This window comes from Camellia sinensis, chromosome 8 (assembly GCF_055761805.1).
Source record: "Camellia sinensis isolate YWXY chromosome 8, ASM5576180v1, whole genome shotgun sequence".
Classification (NCBI taxonomy): Eukaryota; Viridiplantae; Streptophyta; class Magnoliopsida; order Ericales; family Theaceae; genus Camellia; species Camellia sinensis.
In genome coordinates, this window is record NC_138968.1 from 6,342,895 (window position 1) to 6,366,851 (window position 23,957).

Consider the following 23,957-nt stretch of genomic DNA (forward strand, 5'->3'; position numbering starts at 1 on the left):
CGTCACACATTAAAGGTAATAGTGACAAAATATGACTATTTTTCGTTATGACAAATTCATTTAGTGACAAAATAAAGAATTTATGACAAAATTAATCTTCCACCTAAGCCAAATAAGAGACGAAAAAACCTTCTTTAGGAATGGAAAATTTTGTCACTAATTTCATAATATTTTTTTCCACATTATATACTCATTTTATCAAAATCTGAATTTTAGTTCAACAAATATAACCCGGTTCATGTTGAAACCTGTTGAATGTAACAATTCCATTCACAACTTAACCTAACCTGTCATCAACACATTTACGAATTAACAAAATGAAAATATCCATTCATTATTACAAATAATTTCATCCTAATACAATAAAATAGTGCAATATCCACAAAATATCCAAAAGTTATAACTTGTACAATTCCACCAAACATCCAACAATAACTAGTGTAACTCCACAAAGTATGTATATCCTTATCAAACAAAATGAACATTCAAGCAAATTACATCATAACATCCAAATTAAGACAAAGTAGTCAACGCAAACTTCATAACATCCAAATAAAACAACTAATAAATCCAACAGCAAGCGATTCCACTATCCATCTGTAAAAAAAAGAAATAAAATAACAATTAGTGTTTATTGAATACACTTATATAACTCTTCAAATTTACAAGTATAATACTAATTATGTATTCGGACATTGTATTGACTAGCCATCAGCTTTACCAACCGTGCTTTTCTTTTTTCTTTTTTTGGATCAGCAAAATGAAGATAATTTTATTGATGATAACCAGAATACATATTGATAATACATCAAAGTGATGGATACAATTTGCATTATAGCAACACAATTCAATCCCAAATAGATTGGCACCAAAATATATGCCCAATCATGTGCAAACACACCATCGGGGGTCGGTGGGCTGCCAACAAAACATAAAGAGTAAAGCATCTCATACCTGTACAACTAAGTAGAAATAAAAATAAAAACAACAGATGCTCTGAAACAGACCACAAAAATAATCATACCCAACCACATGTACAGACCTGCAGGACACTACGAAGAGAGGGCAGCAAGTATTAGTAGCTAAATGAAACAGGGCACAACAGTGATGGAGTGATTAGGAGGGTTTGGACAGCTTCATTTAATGCAACCTTTCACCTTGATATTCTTGAGTCCATCCAAACAAAACAAAAAACCATTAATTGAGAACTTCACCCATGTTGCCACTTTGATCCTTATACTTTCCACAAGCACAAGCTCAGCCAAAACAGGTTCTTTGTTATTGGAAAATTTTCCATTTCTTGAAATCCAGAGAGTCCAAAGGACTGCAAGTGGAATTGCTTCCCAGATTAGTTTTCTCAAATGCTTAACTTGCTACCATACCACCAAAGTAACAAATCTGACACTAACTCTGGTGGTTGTTTTATAATTTCACCCCTAAACGACCCATTTTCGGTTAATTGTTCACATTTTTTTCTCTAATTCTCCAATGGTACATCCTATAGACGCGCCTTCGGGTCTCATAAGTTTGATTATAGTTAGATGAAGTGCCTATGCTATTTCTTTGGCTATTTGGTGGCTGGTTTAAAATTTTGCCCCCAAACGGCTCATTTTCAGTTACATTTTCACATATTCTGTGCTAATTCTCTATCCATACGTCCTATAGACGTGCCGTCGACTCTCGCAAGTTTGATTATAGTTAGGTGAGGTGTTCATTCTATTTCTTGTGCTGTTTGGTGGTTGCTTTACAATTTTTCCCCCAAACGGCTCGTTTTTTATTACATTTTCACATTTTCTATGCTAATTCTCTATCCACACATCCTACAGACGTGTCGGCTCTCACAAGTTTGATTATAGTTAGGTGAGGTGTCTAGGTTGTTTCTTGGGTTGTCTGGTGGCTGCTTGAAAAAGTTTGCCCCTAAACGGCTCATTTTCAACTATATTTTCATATTTTCTGCGCTAATTCTCTATCCGTACATCCTATAGACACGTCATTAACTCTCCAAAGTTTGATTATAGTTAGGTGAGATGTCGATGTAGTTTCTTGGGCTGTTTGGTGACTGGTTCATAATTTTGCTACCAAATGGCTCATTTTCGGTTACATTTTCACATTTTTTTGTGCTAGCTCTGTAATCATACGTCCTATCAACATACGTTAGCTCTCCCAAGTCTACAAAGGCTTAGGCAAGGTGCTTGTGCCATTCATTCGGCTGTTTGGTGACTGTTTCATAATTTTTTCCTCGAACAACCCGTTTTTAGTTAAGTTTTCACATTTTCTGCTCTAATTCTCTAAGCATATGTCTTATCAACATACCGTTAGCTCTCCCATGCCGTTCCTTCAACTACTTGATGGCTATTTTATAATCCCCCCCCCCCCCCAAAAAAAAAAAAATCATCCGTTGTCAGGTACTTTTTCACATTTATTTTTTTATAAATTGAATTTTCTAAGATATATATATATATATATATATATATATATGTATATGTACCAAATAGACGGTCCTCCACGACAGTGCTTTAAGTACTATGACATCATGGATTGTATATTTGCAATATGTTGTCCCTGCTCTTCCATCTTCTCGTTTTGCTCACCTGCAAGTCGTTGCTCCCCAAACTCCTTCCTATTTTGGTAGTAGCCACAAATTTTATTAGAACCAAACAAACAAATATAAAAGTCAAAGCCACTATAAGGAAACAAATAGAAAAGGACAACTATTATAGATTATATAGAACACATAGTTTATATGTATATATAGGGCCTGCTTGTTTTCAGAGATAAATTGGTTGGGATTATTAGTGGGAAGATTACTAGTGAGGAGATTGTTAGTGAGGGGACTAAGAAAAATTGTGCTTGTTTGATAACCAATGAACTAGCAATAGTTCCTATTTGTTTTGAAAGATAGGAGTGAAATTAACCATATAAAATTTCATAAATACCCTTGTTGCATTACTATCAAATTTGGGCTTATACTGACTAATAAACGCATTACATATTTTAATATTAAAAAAATATTTTATAAATATTAAAATTATATTTCACAAATATATATTTTTTGGTACTATTTTTTTTAATATAATATTTTTTGGTATAAATATTATTATACTATTATATTTTTATATTAAAAATTATTTTTATATTAAATTATTTTATATAAAGAATGGTGGAGTAAAAAATGATGGAATAATTATAAAAAAAAAAATGATAGAGAAAAGACTATACTAATAAAGTAGAGTGAATCAATTAGGTAGGATAATAGAGAGCAAAATAGTAAATCCCCCTCTAATCCCAATGGATTGTTTTTCTAATGCCATCTCTCACGGAGACTACTAATCCCATCCATAGAGGCTTATCATACTCCCAAGGTATTGTGAATCTCTTTCTCCATTTTGCAAACAAACACAATATTAATGGACTCCACATCTATTTTAATCCAATCTTATCCCCTATAACCCAAAACAAACAGACCCATAAAATGTTTCAACTTTTTGCAAGGTTAGAGGAAAAAATAATTAAATATTACATATCTGCAAAGTAAAATACAATTTGACTCATAAATACATAACTATGACGCCATAACTAGAACATGGAATTACAAAAAGATGGCCTCACCATCTAAGCAGTGCCAATTCATAAACCAATGAGCAAGTAGAAAGGTTTTCAACTATTAGATTTATAAATTCTCATCAGATTACCAATCAGTGTGTTTGGTTTCAGTTATTTGAATTCAATTTTTTATTTTTCTTATTTTCTTGTTTTTAGTGAATATTTTTTAAATTTTATGCAATTTTTTTACTTTTTTAGATGCACCTTACTTAGATGTATCTAAATAGTAAAATATTTGTGAAAAAATATTTTAAAAAATTAATAAATCAACCGTACTGGGGACCCCCAGTGGGGGGTGACCCCCAGCACCCCCACCTCCACGTAGGGGGCAGCAAGTGGAAAAGAAAAAAAAAATATATATATATATATATATTATGGACCAATCAGAAGCAAGTGGAAAAGAAATATATATATATATATATATATATATTATGGACCAATCAAAAAACAATGGGGGTGGTGGGGGTCACCCCCACTGGGGGTCTGGGGCATTTTCCTTAACAAATACACAAAAATACAAAAAATGTACTGAATTTTTATTTATTTTTTTGTTTGTATTTTTTTTGGTATTTAGTGTATTTTCTAAATATTTTTTTTACAAATATTATACCATTTAAGTGTATTTACATTAGGTGTGTCTAAATTTTTTTTTTAAAAAAAAAAAATTGCTTAAAATGTTAACAAAATTCATTGAAAACATTAAAATACGGAAAATAAAAAGGTAGAATTTTCTGAAAACTGTTTTATGAAAACCAGAACCAAACAAGCTGAATAATTTCTACAATCTAGATGATTTCCTATATGCACTTTAACTACTAACCACAACCAATTGAATAATTTATAGAGAATCACAAAAATTATGAAATATATATATATATATATATGAACATTCAAAAAATTGCTTATGTTAGTTATTGTAAACCATGGTTTTTTCAGAGCTCATGTTGTAAAAGGAAGGTTTTGGAATGGAGGAATACATGTTTTCTAAGAATGCCATTTGTGTCTATGAATCGCAAAAACCCAGGAAAAAAATTGATACAATTTTGAAATTCATACTCCCACCCACCATCAATCACCCACCTCCAATACCTACAACACCAAATTCAAATGGCCTTATAGGAATTTGATCAAACAGTTGATGTGCAATTTTTTGAAACAGTATTTCCAATCTCAATCCTCCCTCCCAACCCACAAGACAGAGAGAGAGAACCAAACCCAATTTTGAGAGAGCAGTGAGTGCTGGAGCAATTTGTGCTCCAATGGTGGGTATGAGTGTACTATCCCACAATTTTCTCAACAAATTCGAAGCAACAAAATCCACAAAGGGGTATAGTACTCTGGTGTTGGTTAACTGCTTTGGGAACAGCCATGGTTGGTTCCAAATAGAAGGACGATTGCTAACAAATTTGATCTTCAATTCTTAAACCATAAACTCTAATTTTAACAGTTTTTTTTTTCTTAAAATATACTCAAATTTATTTCAAAAATCTTTACCACTCAGTTTCTTTGAGGTCTTTCAACAAACATCTTGGTGGCATACTAGAGTTCATTAAAAAACCATTTAACAGACTAATAAAAATCATGATAACAATGAAGAAAAGAAAAAATCACAACTGGGTCAGATTAATAAATAAAACAATAAAAAATAGAACTCTTAAAATAAATTCTAGTCCAAGGGTATCAAATATTACAGTAAAACTACAAACCAAGCATCAAACTTGTACAGAACAATACAAAAAAGCAAGATCAACCCAATTCATAAAACTATGAGCAGATTAATGGGTAGAAATTAAAATCATAAGAAATTCAGATTACGGTGTTGTAACAGCGCCCGCGGGGCTCATGCTACAGTTCGGACTCGATTTGTGTCACGGTTCTTAATCTGAACCAAAGAGTCCAAATCTGGCAAATCGTTTTGAGAAACAGATTTTTGAAAAAGTAGTGCCAAACATGGACTGCTTTGCCAGATACAGAGTCGCCACCTAAATATTTTTTTTATGGGAGAATTTAGGAAACCCTGACTCGGTGCCGAAGGCCACATGTCCGTCATCACCGGAGTTGTCTCGGCTCGGGAGCTTGGGTACGATCGGGGAAGGTCAGCTATGAGCACCCCCTTTCGCCCGGTCCGAAGACCGGCCTCTACTAACCGTGATATCCAATTTTGAAAACGTTACGTGTTCTTAAACCGGTTATTAGCCTAGAATTACTATGTTGTGCGCGCAGCAAACAAGTATAGACCAAATCGCCCAAATTGGAACAAAACATTTCATGTTTGTTTTGAAAATGGTTTGCTACTCGTAAGTAGGCTAAAATACAGATTTTGCCACCCTCAAGTGGGCTTTTTAGAAAAGACGGTTTTGCCACTATCTAGTGGGCTTAAAACAAATATAGTTTTAACGCATTATCCCAATTTAAGCAGTTTGACCTCCACCCACAGGCATTCAAGCAATTTATCTCATGTAAACACTTAGCCGCATGGCAAGCATACTCTTATGGCAACATTCACACGCATGTTGGATGCTAAAGCATAACCACTTACATTGTACTCCGTGCCAAAACAATAAACTTAGTTAGCAAATGTGCGTGTCCTAGTTCATGTTATTTTGCCTAATGCAACACATACAAGGTGCAATTCTAGTTAGGCTCGGTTAACCTAGATATGGCATACGATATGCAACCAACTAATTCATGTATTCAATTTTGGAATTTGAAAATACGAATGCGGTTAGCATGATGTACCGAGCCCGGTGCATGTTAACAGATGCATGAATGCACGCATGCATATCATAAGGTATGCTAATTTAAAAAATGCCCTAATCTACCATCATAAGCTGGTAAATAAAAGGGAAGAAAGAAATGGGGATTGGAAGACATACACACACTCACCCACACTTATTACATGTTTACCCTCACTCAGAGGGTTCGAATTAATATTACAGTCCCAAAATAATGAACAAATAAAATTATTACAAAATTTCCTAATTAATAAAAAAAAGGAAGCAAAAGAATGAAGAGGGTGGCCACAGCCTCTGCCTCGGGGCGCGCAGATGATGCATGCTCGAATCCGTCCTGCCCGGAAAACCCGTACTATACTCTTGTCGCCTCTGTTTGTACTGCCTTGTCTTTCTGAAAATTTCCAAAGTGCTGGAACAAGCTCTCTGCATCCTGCAGAGCACCACCGGCCAGACAGAATTGCCACCGGCACTCCAAAATTCCCGTCGGCACTTTATCAGATTCATCGGCACTCCAGATAGTGCCGGTCGGCACTAAATTCTGCCGGTCGGCAGAAACTTCCTGCAATAGACAATTTGACAGCAAACAGAGGACAGGCAGTGCATAGTATGAAGTTTTTGGACACATGTAAGCATGGTCCTACTTCTTATCATATTTTGAACTCAAAGAAGCATGACTTTCGATCCTTGAACCATCAATGGTACATGGTGGGTCAAAGGATCGAATTTGCCATTTGATATGAAAATGCATGCAACAAACAACATGAAAACCGGGGCCTTATCAAGTAGGAGTCGAAGGTCCCGATGACCGGGGATCAAGGCACATTACATCACTTGAAGTATGAATGGTCCTTGACTCCCGCACTTGGTTTGACACCCCAAACCAAGTAAATGCAATGCATGTAATGCTCACAAGCCTCAAATGTGTCATGCCACCAAGATGGAAAACACAACAAGCAATATGCAACTATCATGACAAAAATGTATGATACCAAGCACACAAGATACAAACATGATGCAAACATGGAGCAAATTGACCATGGAATTGATATGCTACGAAGCTTAATGGAACAAATATGCGGCAAACATGGAGCAAGCATGCAAGAGGGCTTGAAGTGGCAAAGGGGCAGGCCCTCACCCTTCTCAAAACAGTGGCCAAAAGCGCTTAAAATGATAGACAATCAACTCATGTTAACAAGCAAACTTATGGTCCCAAAGCTAAGGCACTAAAGGAGACAACTTACCCCCACCAACATGGCCATTCATGGCATGATCAAAACAAGTAAAAACAGAGTTTTGGCATGCAACATAGGACCCCAAAAACTCCTAATATGGCAGCTAAAATATCTCCCATGAAGCATGTGCACTAAGGCTCATTCCTAGGCATAAGAGGACACACCCTCAAGGTATGAAAGGGGCCATGCATGCACACATACAAACATGATTTTTGGACTAAAATGGCATGGCAAACAACCTCCACTCATCAAAGTAGACCAACCAAAGCACTTATGACTCATATACTTGAGGGCTCACAAGCCAAAATACATAGCAACCATAACAAATATGCCAAACATGACCAAGTTGATAACCAACAGATTTTAAGCATGGAAAAACAATGCTAAATGCTTCATGGAACCAAGCCAACACACACAAAAATCATGGCCTAATCATGGGATGTATTTCTAAGCAAGATGGAGCAATACAAAGCAAGTATCACAAGCATACAAGAGGGCCCAAATCCGACCAAAAACAGAGGTTATGTAAGACCTAAGATGCCTAAAAAAGTACTGAAATGAAGCCAAGAAACAACAAGCACACATGCTATCCTTTTGAGCCCAAAAAGCAAGGAAACAAAACCATAAAGGGAGAGGGGTGTCCCTCCCCTATGCAAGACTTCAAACCAACTTTTTTGACACTAAAATACACTGATTTTTGGTGATCAAAAGATCAAAATGCTGAAGTGAACAAAACCTTATCAAAATGGCACCAAAATAGGCTAAACAAGGCCTAAGAGGGTGAGTTTGCAATCTAACCACAAAGTGACCTTAATGAAAGTGTTAGAGAAGGAAAATATGAGCCTTTTTTATGTTATACACAAGAGCCAAAACAATAAACAAAATAGGTAGAAAACCAATGCAAGTTTGGGGAATAAAAGGGAAGATGCTCACCCTTGAAGAACCCTTGAAGAACAAATGGCCTAACCTCCTTCTTTGGATCAAAACCAGTCCAAAACTCAAGAAACAACTCCCCCAAGTCCCTCAATCTCGGACTAAGGTGTAATGGTGTGTGTAATGGTGCAAAAGTAAGGTAAAACACACCTTTTGGGCCAAGAAACACACACAAGAAGGGAGAGGGAGAGAGGTATAGAGATAATATGTATCTATATCTCTCAAGACTGATTTTGCTTCTGTTTTTCTAACCTAGAACCAAGAGGAAAGCCTCTCTCTTATAAGGATCCCTCTTGCAAAGCTTATTCAACAAGCTTGGCTAGAGGGAAATCCCTCCATACACGTGTATGGAGGGGAAAGGAGTTGGTGCCAGCTATCACAGCTGGCACAAAATATCTCCATAAAGTGGAGGAACAGTGGTCGGCTGCCCAAAAAAGCTATTCCGGCAAAAAACAGTGCCGACCGGCAAAATATTATGCCGACCGGCAATAAAGTGTGCCGACCGGCAAACAAAATTGCCGATGGAAGAAAAAGACCACCCGGTGGCCTCCAGCCACTGCCGGTGGTGTATGGGGATGTCTCACAAGGCATTCCCTGCCCCTCTAAGGCAAAACAAAAGTGTTCGGTGCAAAACCAGACACTAAACAGTCGAGTTCGGGGATCCTGAGGCAAGGCGCGCGAGCCGAGACCTCCGGGAACTCCAAACGAACACAAATCATGGATGATCACCGAGTGTTCAAACGGTGACGTCCAAGTCTTGAGGACGGTCAAAAATGGGGTGTCTACAGTTGCCCCTCTTTGACAGAACTCGAAAGTCATAACGATGACGGGAGTGAATGTCAAAGCCCAGAGACGACCCATTTTTGACAAGGCCGAAGACTTGGACAAACAAACAAAATACCGATAAATAAATGGTTGTGCCCACAGGCTGCCTACGTATCCCTTTGCAAGGAATCAAACCAGCGTAGTTCAGGGGCAGGATACAAATGATATGCAGGAAGAATTTGATAATTGGACTTATACGCCACGCGAAGCCAGTTTGTACTCAAAACAATGCAATGTACTAACAAGTACAAGTGAGGTGCGCAAGATAGCGCGATAGGATGCATGCAAGATGCAAGTGAGGTGCACAAAACAGTGCGATGCGCAGAACAGCGCGAACAACTTTGAAATGCACAAAACAGTGCGATGCGCAGAACAGCGCGAACAACTTTGAAATGCACAAAACAGTGCGATGCGCAGAACAGCGCGAACAACTTTGAAATGCACAAAACAGTGCGATGCGCAGAACAGCGCGAACAACTTTGAAATGCACAAAACAGTGCGATGCGCAGAACAGCGCGAACAATACAATGAAATGCACAAAAATAATGCGATGCGCAGAACAGCGCGAACAATACAATGAAATGCACAAAAAATAGTGCGATGCGCAGAACAGCGCGAACAACTTTGAAATGCACAAAACAGTGCGATGCGCAGAACAGCGCGAACAACTTTGAAATGCACAAAACAGTGCGATGGATTGAAATGCACAAAACAGTGCGATGCACAAAACAGCGCGAACGATTTTGAAATGCACAAGATAGTGCGATACGCTAAACAGCGCGATTGATTTTGAAATGCACAGGATAGTGCGATATGCTAAACAGCGCGATTGATTTTGAAATGCACAAGATAGTGCGATACGCTAAACAGCGCGATTGATTTTGAAATGCACAAAATAGTGCGAGTGAGATACAACCACAAGATGCACAAGACAGTGCTAGTGAGATACAAAGTGTAAGTGCACAAGATAGTGCGAGTGAATGCATGTTCTATGCAAATGAGGTGCATTTTCTATGCAAGTACGGAAGAGTGCATTTTCTATGCAAAAGATACGAGCATTTTCTATGCAAGAAATGGGAGCATATTCTATGCAGTATTTGAAAGCAAATTCTATGCAGAATCGAAATCAAGCATATTCTATGCATGAATCATAACAATGTGCGGCACGCATGTAACAGAAGTGTATATGAAAGTGCACACTCCATGCAATGGAAAGGCATCAAACATGTACTCTGGTGCCTCCGATTTACCTTTCGGAGGACTTTGTAATACGCTCAGCTCAAAAGGGGACACCCTGTTTATGTTGGCAAGAGATAACATCTGTTGTTGCTTTAATTGTCATTCTGACTTGAAGCAGGCTTACACTTGGGGTCGAGATACACTCATACTCCAGAGAGATGGTGAGGCCTGAGAAGGTGCACCTGGAATGCAGTCTCGGATCTTGCCAAAGCTGGAACACCCTAAGATGCTCCGAATTTTCCTTTTTCTTTTGCTTTGCAGTCTGGAACCTACATAGCTTCAGATAGGTCCTTGTTCTACTGTTCACACTTATCGGGGGTGGACCCTGCAGTTTTATGAAAGAACAAATACTGTTTTGCACAAATGTGGAGAATGGCACAGCACTCTGAGCACAAGATGATTTTTGAAAATTGAGAAATGAGTTCTTAACCGGGTATTGAGCCGACGACTGGCCACAACCAAAACGACTCGACAAGGGAAAAACAAAGGTAAACAACCTAAACACGTCGAGACACGCTCGGAACGACTCAAAGCAAGAATCGAGACAAACAAAACAAAAGACACGACACACAGACGTGCACAGGGAGCCTGTTTCACCGGGTATTATTCCCACCCTTTCTTATTTGTGATTCTCACATCACTCGGCTCTCAAGTTCGGTTTTTCTCTCAAAACCCTTTTCTCGCTTTTTCTCTCAGCGCACATCTCTCTATTCTTTAATCTCTCATTTTTCATCCCTCCCCTGGGTGGTTGATGGATAAGCTGGAAATTGTGGGCTCTTGCCCCTGGTATTTCGCTAGACTCTTGTTCACAACAGTAAGTTTCTCCCATAGAGGGGTTGTGCTACAACTGGGTGTGTAGTAAATCTGCAGCTAACATCGATTGATGATGCCCTGCTGGGAAGTTTGGACGTGGTTAGATCTGTCCAGACAAAGGAGTGGAATATCTTGATCCGTTCCCGTCCGTGCTTTGCACTTGGCTTGATACCTTGTTGCGTGGAGGATGTGAGAGCCTTCTGCCCTTTTGCGGTCAGCTTCAGAGGTGCCCTTTTCTGGCAGGTGCCCTTTTTGGCAAGTATGTTGAAAATGGGGAAAAGACAGGAAGCCTGACTCAATTGTGCCCCTAGTTCATCATTTTGACCATTTTTTATTTTGTTTTCTACGAAAACAATTTTGACCAATATGAGAGTTAGATTAACACACTTGTTCGATTTTTGATTTGAAAATCATGCAAGTCAGGCTATGAGCACTGAAAATTTTCCTTTTTTGGGTCCAAGAAATGGTCCAGTTTTTGGAAAAGATGGAACAATTTTCGAGAAAAGTAGTCAACTTCAGTAAAAATTCTCAAAAACTATTTTTACAAACGGCCAATGCTTAACAAGCACGGAACCCACTCTTGAGACGCACAACCTCAGATTTGGAGGAAAATTGCCCCCTTTGCTCGAAGAGAGCTGCATGGCAACGGAAAGTTGCCCCTTGTTTGAACGGCACCGCAGCGCATTGAATGGCAACGGAAGGTTGCCCCTTGTCTGAATGGCCCCGTAGTGTATTGTAATCAGTCCTCAAAGCGATGATTGCAACCGAACTCCCGGATACAGAAAAGACAAAGATTATCAGAACCATTACATGGACATGATCGAATTTGAAGTGTTTTAGGGCTGGACTTCAGAATGAAGTTGCCTACGTATCCCAAACATGGGAATCAAGCCTTACGTAGTTCGGGGTTAAGGTACACTCGGGTATTTAACCTCTCCTTTTTAGGCTCTAACTTTTGCCAAGGCGCCCGATGCGGGTTTTCGACCTTGCGAGCTTTGTTTTTCTTTTCTTTTCAATTCTTTTCATTTCTTTTCTTTTCATTTCTTTTTTTTGATTTTCTTTTTGCATTTTTCTTCACTTTTCTTTCTTTTTTTGTTTTCTTTTTTTTCTTTTACATTTTTTGCTTCTTTTCTTCTTTTTTGTATTTTTCTCTTGCTCTAACTTTTGCCTGGGTTGCCCTTCCGGGTTTTTGGCCCAGCGAGCCTCTCAAAGGGTAAAAGTGTAACAAGTCCATGCCAAATGGTTTTAGGATCTCGAAGCCATCCGTATCCAAGAGAGTGGCTGCTGTATTGATTTGCAGAAGGATCCATCTTCGGCTCTTCAAGCACATCGGACATTTTCACTCCTAGTTCGAGGGGTGTTTCTGTTCTAGCTTCGCAAGCTTCTTCTGATGAGGTCTGATCTTCCTTATCTAACTTTGGTGCCTCTTGTTCGAAGGCTGTTTCAAATCCGGCCACACAGGCCTCACATCGTAGTTGACTGTCGAACCTTCTGAATTCAAGTTCAAGGTTTGGAAGCGGAGGGGTTGAGTCTCGAGGCTGAGAGCGATCCTAAGCTGCACAATCTCAAGAGCGATTCCACACAGGTTTTCGCAGGACCGCTCAAAACATTTTTGTTTTTTGAAAGTTTTTTTAAGGAAGCGACAAATCGCTCGCGCTGAAAGTAATGTGAAACCAGTCTGGATCAAGCCAGGGTCCTTCTCAGTACTCACGCTAACAAGCATGATTTCATTCATTAAGGGCTTAGCACGCCTCTCTTTCTCTCAAATGATCAAAGTTTTGCAAATCCCGAGGAATTCCTTCCTCTTCGTTTTCACCGCAGTGTTCAAAAAAAAAGTTTTGAAAAACTTAGGTCGATACAATGATTTTGGGGTGCAGAAGAGTAGGCGAAAAGTACTGCCATTTCATTCAAACTTTCTGGCACAACTGGCGCAAGGCAGAAGCAAACACAAGAGTGTGAAAATCACTGCTGTTTCATTCAAATCTTTTGGTACCATTGGCTCCCCGGCAGAAACAGACTCAAAAGAAAACAAAAGGACAAACACAAAACAAAATAGTGATATCCGAAGTAACACCCCCGGAATCACCCGACTCTAACAAAACAGGACTGACTCGATACAACAAGACAGACACTTAATCAAAAAGACCGACTCAAAACAAAGAGACAGACTCAAAACAAAACAACAAGGCTGACCCAATACCTAAGTCAGAATGTACAAAAAAACTGGTATTTGCAAATTGCTCAGAACAGTGCATGCCATTCCCACGCCTGGAGTTAACTGGGTGCCGCCCGCAGGTGGTTCAACCTCTGATCAGATCACATTATCCCCCAGGTTCACTGATCCAATGACGATAGACTTCGCTGAGTTGGTGCGGCGATGACCTTATTGTCAATCAGATCTTGTATTTCGTGGCGAAGACGAAAACAACCATCAGTGACATGGCCGACTTGCTGATGAAAGGCACAGTACTTGGTCGGATCATGGGAGGAAGGAAGTCTATCTGGCAGTGGTCGCGGCTCCAAGGGTTTCAAATTCCCCTCTCTAATCAAGATCCTAAAGGCCGCTGATAAAGACATGTACAGTGGTGCGAACACCCTCTGGCCTCGAGGTGGATATTTTGAGGTTTGTGGAGTTTTGCTGGATGCACCAGCAAAGGGATTGGCAGGCGTTGACTGGGTTTGCTGATCATTTCTGAGCACGAGATTAGGGCTGAAAGGAACATTCCTCGCACAAAGGCCCTTCTCCTGGCTTGCCCCTTGATTCAGACTGCTCTCATTCTGAGTGGCGAAAGTGTCATCCACAGTTTTTGTAACAATTGCGAGGACTTGCTCTTTGTTCAGTCCCTCAGCTTTCAAAGCCTCAATATCCCACCGAAGGTGTTCATGGGGACCAATGCCTGCCCCTACCTTGTTCTTACCACTTGCCTCCACTTTGCTAAAAGATTGGCCTTCTCCCAATGCAGCCCGTCCTGAGGAGCCTTTTGACATGAACTCCCTGGTATGTGATGCGGTTGATGACGGGGCCAAAACTCCAAAGGCCAGATCTGCCACAGTTCTCTGAAGATCTTCGATCATCTTCATCAACTCAGAAGTAGTGGGTTCATGGGTTTGAGATAATTGGGGTTTAGATGCACCCATCATGCATAAGTCCATGCTTTCCGGGATAAACATCTCAGGCTTGGGTAGATAGGCCGGGGTGATGTATACGCTGGGGTCGTAAGGGACGGCCAGTGTGTGGATCAGATTGAGATGTGGATGAGGTACTTGGTCATCGGGGGCTGAAGGTGGAGCTATCGTCCGGTTGTCGATGAGATTTTGGACCTCATGACGAAGGCGGTAGCAACGGTCGGTGCCATGACCGCGCTGCTGATGGTACATACAGTACTTGGAGGGATTATGTCTGGCTGGGAGTGGGTTGGGCAGAGGTTGAGGATCGAGGGGTTTGAGATGCCCTCTTTCCATCAAGGCTTTTAGTGCGCTAGTCAGGCTCATATAGAGGGGAGTGAAAGTTCTGCCCTGAGCTCGGGCTGGGCCGGCTGTTTGTAGGCTTGGTTTGGCAAAAGGGTTGGCTGTGGCGACTGCATTGATTTCGGTGGGTTTGGGAATAGTGCTACTACCAGCATTGGTACTCCTTGAAATCACCCTCCTTGTCGGTTCACTTGCTCTGGGGATGATCCCACTGTTGAACGCATTCTCGACCTGAACCCCCAGTTCATGCAAACTTTTGAAAGTGAATAGTGGAGCGACTATCAACTTTTGCAACATATGATGCTCGAGGTTTCGGACCATCATCTGCACTTGATCCCTCTCAGAAGGGCGATCTGTCATCTGTGCTGCCTTTGCCCTCCACCTTGCTACAAATTCCACAAAAGGCTCTGTTGGGTTCTGGCGGGTTGTTTCAAGCTCTTGCATGGTCATTTCAACTTGGGTATTGTAAGAATACTGATCAACAAAGGCCTCAGCCAATTCTTCCCAGTCTTGCTTCACTTTGTCCTCCAACTTAGTGTACCAAGTGGCTGCTACACCCGACAGGGTTCTTCCATATAGAGAGAGTTTCTGTGGCTTAGTCAGTCCCATCGGCTTTAGGACATCCAAGAAAAGTCGGATATGTACCATTGGATCTCCAGACCCGTCGAAACGGTCAATACATGGCATTTTGAATCTGTCTGGGAGCCGGATGGAAGCCTCGGTGTGCCCATCCTCAATGCCAGGAATGGAGTTAAGGCCCTGTGCCTTTTTGAATTGCTTCTCAAGGTTTGCAATTTTCACTGCAGTCGGTTTGAACTCATCAACATCAAGGGAATAAAGCCTCTCATTAGGCTGCACCAGGGGTCTGAGCACCTGAGCTTGAGTCAACCTTTCCCGAGAATTCAGACACTGCAAATCTTCAACCGGCGGAAGTGGGTCAAAGTTTGGCTGGGGTCCCAAAGCTGGATGTGAGGCAGATGCCCCAGATAGACGTTGCATTTCAATACTGGTCTCAGCTTGCATGGCAGTTCCCTGATTTAACGCTGCTACCACGGCCACAAATTCTTCTGAACCCTGTGCCATCATGGTCTGCTGAGTCCGAACAAAGGTGATGTGGCTGGTGACTATCGGATCAGATGAACCAATGAGCCCTGTTTGGCCCTTCTTTACCTTGCCTCGGCAAAAGAACACTGGTTGCCCTTGAATTGAATTTCTGACCTAACAAAGTCTATCAGCACTAGTCCAATGTACCCGGGGGATATCGGAGCCTTCTGAAGCTATGGTTCCAGGACTACCTTGCAAAAGAGAAAACAGACAGCATTTCAGCTCGGATATGATCATAGTGGAATGACTGTGCTCAACACTGATCACTGCTCCCCAAATATCTGTCCCAAAATTGATACCCTCAGGTAAAACTGATTCCCCAAATACTGATGCCCACAGGCCTGATGCCCAAACTTGCAAACTGAAATATGCATTCCTATAGAGATACACTCTAAAAGCACATAGCAAGTAAAAAGAGCCAAAACACCCCTATGTTGGGGTAGGGTTTCCCTGTCCTATTTTGTCAGGAGCTAGGGTTTCACTACGCACGCAGTGGTTTCAAACAACCTATAATCGGGTAAGCAACCTGTCCTAGCTTGGAATGGTCACTATGGATTCCGAATATGCACTAGGTCGAATGGTCAAAAAGGGTGCCTCGGTAAAACCGGGGTTTGTGTTCCCATGCTGTCAGAGCCCATAGCCGGTCAGCCTTATGGACATGTCTTGACAAGACAAGCCTCCGGCAAACCGTTCAGGAATGGCAGATGGCAAACACTGTGTTCCTAGGCGCACCGATGCACATGCAATGCAAAGAAACATATAAATGAGATCAAAACAGGATATCACGAGTTCAAGTCAAGCTCTCTAAAATCCCCAGCAGAGTCGCCAGAAACTGTAACAGCGCCCGCGGGGCTCATGCTACAGTTCGGACTCGATTTGTGTCACGGTTCTTAATCTGAACCAAAGAGTCCAAATCTGGCAAATCGTTTTGAGAAACAGATTTTTGAAAAAGTAGTGCCAAACATGGACTGCTTTGCCAGATACAGAGTCGCCACCTAAATATTTTTTTTATGGGAGAATTTAGGAAACCCTGACTCGGTGCCGAAGGCCACATGTCCGTCATCACCGGAGTTGTCTCGGCTCGGGAGCTTGGGTACGATCGGGGAAGGTCAGCTATGAGCACCCCCTTTCGCCCGGTCCGAAGACCGGCCTCTACTAACCGTGATATCCAATTTTGAAAACGTTACGTGTTCTTAAACCGGTTATTAGCCTAGAATTACTATGTTGTGCGCGCAGCAAACAAGTATAGACCAAATCGCCCAAATTGGAACAAAACATTTCATGTTTGTTTTGAAAATGGTTTGCTACTCGTAAGTAGGCTAAAATACAGATTTTGCCACCCTCAAGTGGGCTTTTTAGAAAAGACGGTTTTGCCACTATCTAGTGGGCTTAAAACAAATATAGTTTTAACGCATTATCCCAATTTAAGCAGTTTGACCTCCACCCACAGGCATTCAAGCAATTTATCTCATGTAAACACTTAGCCGCATGGCAAGCATACTCTTATGGCAACATTCACACGCATGTTGGATGCTAAAGCATAACCACTTACATTGTACTCCGTGCCAAAACAATAAACTTAGTTAGCAAATGTGCGTGTCCTAGTTCATGTTATTTTGCCTAATGCAACACATACAAGGTGCAATTCTAGTTAGGCTCGGTTAACCTAGATATGGCATACGATATGCAACCAACTAATTCATGTATTCAATTTTGGAATTTGAAAATACGAATGCGGTTAGCATGATGTACCGAGCCCGGTACATGTTAACAGATGCATGAATGCACGCATGCATATCATAAGGTATGCTAATTTAAAAAATGCCCTAATCTACCATCATAAGCTGGTAAATAAAAGGGAAGAAAGAAATGGGGATTGGAAGACATACACACACTCACCCACACTTATTACATGTTTACCCTCACTCAGAGGGTTCGAATTAAAATAATGAACAAATAAAATTATTACAAAATTTCCTAATTAATAAAAAAAAGGAAGCAAAAGAATGAAGAGGGTGGCCACAGCCTCTGCCTCGGGGCGCGCAGATGATGCATGCTCGAATCCGTCCTGCCCGGAAAACCCGTACTATACTCTTGTCGCCTCTGTTTGTACTGCCTTGTCTTTCTGAAAATTTCCAAAGTGCTGGAACAAGCTCTCTGCATCCTGCAGAGCACCACCGGCCAGACAGAATTGCCACCGGCACTCCAAAATTCCCGTCGGCACTTTATCAGATTCATCGGCACTCCAGATAGTGCCGGTCGGCACTAAATTCTGCCGGTCGGCAGAAACTTCCTGCAATAGACAATTTGACAGCAAACAGAGGACAGGCGGTGCATAGTATGAAGTTTTTGGACACATGTAAGCATGGTCCTACTTCTTATCATATTTTGAACTCAAAGAAGCATGACTTTCGATCCTTGAACCATCAATGGTACATGGTGGGTCAAAGGATCGAATTTGCCATTTGATATGAAAATGCATGCAACAAACAACATGAAAACCGGGGCCTTATCAAGTAGGAGTCGAAGGTCCCGATGACCGGGGATCAAGGCACATTACATCACTTGAAGTATGAATGGTCCTTGACTCCCGCACTTGGTTTGACACCCCAAACCAAGTAAATGCAATGCATGTAATGCTCACAAGCCTCAAATGTGTCATGCCACCAAGATGGAAAACACAACAAGCAATATGCAACTATCATGACAAAAATGTATGATACCAAGCACACAAGATACAAACATGATGCAAACATGGAGCAAATTGACCATGGAATTGATATGCTACGAAGCTTAATGGAACAAATATGCGGCAAACATGGAGCAAGCATGCAAGAGGGCTTGAAGTGGCAAAGGGGCAGGCCCTCACCCTTCTCAAAACAGTGGCCAAAAGCGCTTAAAATGATAGACAATCAACTCATGTTAACAAGCAAACTTATGGTCCCAAAGCTAAGGCACTAAAGGAGACAACTTACCCCCACCAACATGGCCATTCATGGCATGATCAAAACAAGTAAAAACAGAGTTTTGGCATGCAACATAGGACCCCAAAAACTCCTAATATGGCAGCTAAAATATCTCCCATGAAGCATGTGCACTAAGGCTCATTCCTAGGCATAAGAGGACACACCCTCAAGGTATGAAAGGGGCCATGCATGCACACGTACAAACATGATTTTTGGACTAAAATGGCATGGCAAACAACCTCCACTCATCAAAGTAGACCAACCAAAGCACTTATGACTCATATACTTGAGGGCTCACAAGCCAAAATACATAGCAACCATAACAAATATGCCAAACATGACCAAGTTGATAACCAACAGATTTTAAGCATGGAAAAACAATGCTAAATGCTTCATGGAACCAAGCCAACACACACAAAAATCATGGCCTAATCATGGGATGTATTTCTAAGCAAGATGGAGCAATACAAAGCAAGTATCACAAGCATACAAGAGGGCCCAAATCCGACCAAAAACAGAGGTTATGTAAGACCTAAGATGCCTAAAAAAGTACTGAAATGAAGCCAAGAAACAACAAGCACACATGCTATCCTTTTGAGCCCAAAAAGCAAGGAAACAAAACCATAAAGGGAGAGGGGTGTCCCTCCCCTATGCAAGACTTCAAACCAACTTTTTTGACACTAAAATACACTGATTTTTGGTGATCAAAAGATCAAAATGCTGAAGTGAACAAAACCTTATCAAAATGGCACCAAAATAGGCTAAACAAGGCCTAAGAGGGTGAGTTTTCAATCTAACCACAAAGTGACCTTAATGAAAGTGTTAGAGCAGGAAAATATGAGCCTTTTTTATGTTATACACAAGAGCCAAAACAATAAACAAAATAGGTAGAAAACCAATGCAAGTTTGGGGAATAAAAGGGAAGATGCTCACCCTTGAAGAACCCTTGAAGAACAAATGGCCTAACCTCCTTCTTTGGATCAAAACCAGTCCAAAACTCAAGAAACAACTCCCCCAAGTCCCTCAATCTCGGACTAAGGTGTAATGGTGTGTGTAATGGTGCAAAAGTAAGGTAAAACACACCTTTTGGGCCAAGAAACACACACAAGAAGGGAGAGGGAGAGAGGTATAGAGATAATATGTATCTATATCTCTCAAGACTGATTTTGCTTCTGTTTTTCTAACCTAGAACCAAGAGGAAAGCCTCTCTCTTATAAGGATCCCTCTTGCAAAGCTTATTCAACAAGCTTGGCTAGAGGGAAATCCCTCCATACACGTGTATGGAGGGGAAAGGAGTTGGTGCCAGCTATCACAGTTGGCACAAAATATCTCCATAAAGTGGAGGAACAGTGGTCGGCTGCCCAAAAAAGCTATTCCGGCAAAAAACAGTGCCGACCGGCAATAAAGTGTGCCGACCGGCAAACAAAATTTCCGATGGAAGAAAAAGACCACCCGGTGGCCTCCAGCCACTGCCGGTGGTGTATGGGGATGTCTCACAAGGCATTCCCTGCCCCTCTAAGGCAAAACAAAAGTGTTCGGTGCAAAACCAGACACTAAACAGTCGAGTTCGGGGATCCTGAGGCAAGGCGCGCGAGCCGAGACCTCCGAGAACTCCAAACGAACACAAATCATGGATGATCACCGAGTGTTCAAAAGGTGACGTCCAAGTCTTGAGGACGGTCAAAAATGGGGTGTCTACAGGTGTTCAAACTTGCACCATTTGTGGCTATTATGGGTGATTTTTGTGCGGGTAATTGATCACCCCCAACAACTTAGGGCTCAACAATTGAGAGAGAGAGAGAGAAACTAACCTGGGTTTGTTGTTGCAGATGGACGGAGCAAAACAATGGAAATGGCATAGATGAAGGCAAACAGTGAAGAAGTAAGAGCATCGTGTGCGATGTGAGAGAGTGAGCGACTCAATATGGGAGAGAGGGAGAGAGATAATCAGTCGTGTGTTGAGTAGAGAGGAAACCAAGGAAAATATCACATTTTGGCAACCAAATGGTTTGTTGCCAGAGAGGGTTTATAAATAAAACTATGTAGTTTTAAGGAGATGGAGATAGTTTTAAGGAGATGGAGATGGAGATGGAGATGTGGATGTGGATATGGATGTGGATGGGGAGAGAGAGAGAGAGAGAGAGAGAGAGAGAGAGAGGGGGGAGGGATTTGAACGTGAAAATGAGAGAAGAGAGGAAAAGAAATCATAGGCACCAAAGGGTTTGAGAAAATTTGAAAAAATTGGGGATTTTGCCTATTCCTGAGAATGTATATTGATCACACTATGGGATTTTATTTATTTATTTGTTAAAATAATTTTATTTTATTTTTTTGTAGTTAATGCAATTTTTTTCTTTTGATTTTTCATTTTTTTAGTTACGAAGGTTGAAAATTTATTTGTTTTATTTTTATTTTAATGAAAAAAAAAATTTTTTTTTTATTTGGTAGATTGGTAGAAGTAGGGGTAATATTTTAATGAAAAATATTTTCTGTTAAAATAAACTTAATTTTTTGTGGTCAATGAAAAATATTTTTCTGCAGCTCATTTTTTTTGGTTACTAAAAATCAGGAACTAATTTTTTGTGGTAAAGGAGAGGAAACGGCAGTAGTGAGTAAAGGTGGTGGTGGTGGTGGTGGCGGCAGCGATGACAAAGGAGATTAGTGGTGAAATTGTGGTAGTGGTAGAGGAGATGGAGTGGCGGTGGTGGAGGAGAGGTAATGGTAGTAGTAGTGGCAGTAATAATGGTGGTGGTAGTGGAGTGGTGGCGATGGTGGTAATAATGTTAGTTGTAGAGGTGAAGTGGCAACAGTGGTAGTAGTGGTGGTAATGGAATGGCATTTGCAGTAGTAGTGAATGTGGTAGAGGAGATGAGTGGTGAGAGAGAGGGGTAAGTGTGAGACAAATAGAGAAAAGAAATAGAGAGAGAGATAGAGACAGAGTGATGGGTGTGTGTGTGTGTGTAAGAGAGAGACAGAGAGAGAGAGAGAGAGACAAAGTGGTTGTTAAAAGTGCATTTTCTTGTAGTAGATCGATAAATTGAAATTTAATTATTTAAAATTAAAAAAAAATTAGAAATTTTAGTTTGAGATATTAAGATTGGGACATTGGAGCTCCTACAAGGCTTGTAAGTTAAAAATTCCCATTTTCCTTATATAATATACTAGCATATCACCCGTGCTATGCACGGATTGTGTTTACAGTTATCTACATATGTGAATTGCGATTTTTAAATATCTTCCTTTTTTTTTTAAATGTCTTCTTTTTTTCATTTTTTATATTATATTAAAGTTTAATATTTTGATAATAATCATATGTATTAGACTTTTCAAGGAATTAAATGTCTTTTTTTTTATTATATTATATTAAAGTTTAATATTTTGATAATAATCATATGTGTTGGACTTTTCAAGAAATTTTTTTTATACTTGTTCTTAAAGTATTAAAATGTTATTATGAGGGATAATAATCATATGTGTTGGGACTTTTAAAGGAATTTATGTGTTGGATTTCAAAGAATTTTTTTTATTCTTATTCTTAATGCATTAAAGTGTTATTATGAGGGTAAGACTTGGGGATTGGAAGAAGTTAATAAATGCTAAGGTTTTTTTTTTTTAAAATCAAATATCTTCCTTTTTTTTAAAATGTCTTCTTTTTTTCCTTTTTTATATAAAAGATTGGGCAAATTACATATACCCCCTCAAGGTTTAGCAAAATTATAGATACCCTCCTGAGGTTTGAGAAATTACAGATACCTCCCTGAAGGTACTATTTGCATAACAAATTAGGGGGCAAATTGTTATGAAAATATAAACCTCATGGGGCAATTTGTTATGAAAATATAAACCTCATGGGGGTATCTGTAATTTTCGAAACCTCAGGGGTATCTGTAATTTAGCTAAACCTCGAGGGAGGTATATGTAATTTGCCCTATATTAAAGTTTAATATTTTGATAATAATAATATGTGTTAGACTTTTCAAGGAATTAAATGTCTTTTTTTTATTATATTATATTAAAGTTTAATATTTTGATAATAATCATATGTGTTGGACTTTTCAAGAAAATTTTTTTATGCTTGTTCTTAATGCATTAAAATGTTATTATGAGGGATAATAATCATGTGTTGGGACTTTTCAAGGAATTCATGTGTTGGATTTCAAAGAATTTTTTTTATGCTTGTTCTTAATGCATTAAAGTGTTATTATAAGAGTAAGACTTGGGGATTGGGAGAAGTTAATAAATGCTAAGGTTTTTTTTTTTTAAATCAAAAAATCAAGAAATTTAGATTGGGAGATTAGAGCTCCCACAAGGCTTGGGGTTAAAAACCGCTTTTGCTTAATATATAGTATATAGATAGTATAGATAGATATAGATAGATAGATAACTATAGATATAGATAGATAGATATAGATATGGCACATACTATTTATAAGACACAAGGACCAAAGTACCGGGACAATTGTTGCAATTTTCCCTCATTTAAATTAAAGGGATTTAAAAAGTAAAAAAACAAAGAAAAAAATTATAATATTAAAAAATGTTCACTAAAAAAATATTGATTAAAAATTACAAATTAATTATTGAAAACTCCATACTAAACAAGGTAATATTTTCTATTAATTTTGAAAATTAAAAAATTATTATTAATTTTGAAAATTAAAAAATTATTATTAATTTTTCCTTTGTTTTTTTTTTCTCACAAAAAAATAGCTACATTAATTTATTTTTTTTTTTTTTTTGTGGAGAGGGGTTTTGACATGCGATTTTCTAAAATGGGTGTTCTAGACGAAAATGGTAGAGTTGGTTCAAACAATAAGAAAAAGTGCTTATGCAAGTGGCACTTTTGCTATGAGAAAGAATAGTCGGTTTTACATAGGGTGCCTTCTTGGATAATAGCATCAATACTGGCATGCATGAAGGGCTTAAGTGTGAGACATATAAGAGGGGCTTTAGTGCGAAAATAGAAGAAATGGTTTACAAAGTGCCTTCTTACTTCACAACTTCAATACTTGTGAGAGAGGAGTAGGCTCAAGTGCGAG

At 39.7% G+C, this 23,957-nt stretch overlaps 1 long non-coding RNA gene across 1 annotated transcript; it reads right to left on the reverse strand.

Moving 5' to 3' along the window:
* Positions 1-309: 309 nt before the first annotated feature.
* Positions 310-21,161, reverse strand: LOC114307260 (uncharacterized). Its single transcript, XR_014339255.1, has 3 exons — positions 20,730-21,161; positions 2,489-2,620; positions 310-597 (listed from the first exon to the last, which is right to left on the reverse strand). It is a non-coding gene; the product is annotated as an uncharacterized LOC114307260 (long non-coding RNA).
* Between the last annotated feature and the right edge of the window lie 2,796 nt (positions 21,162-23,957).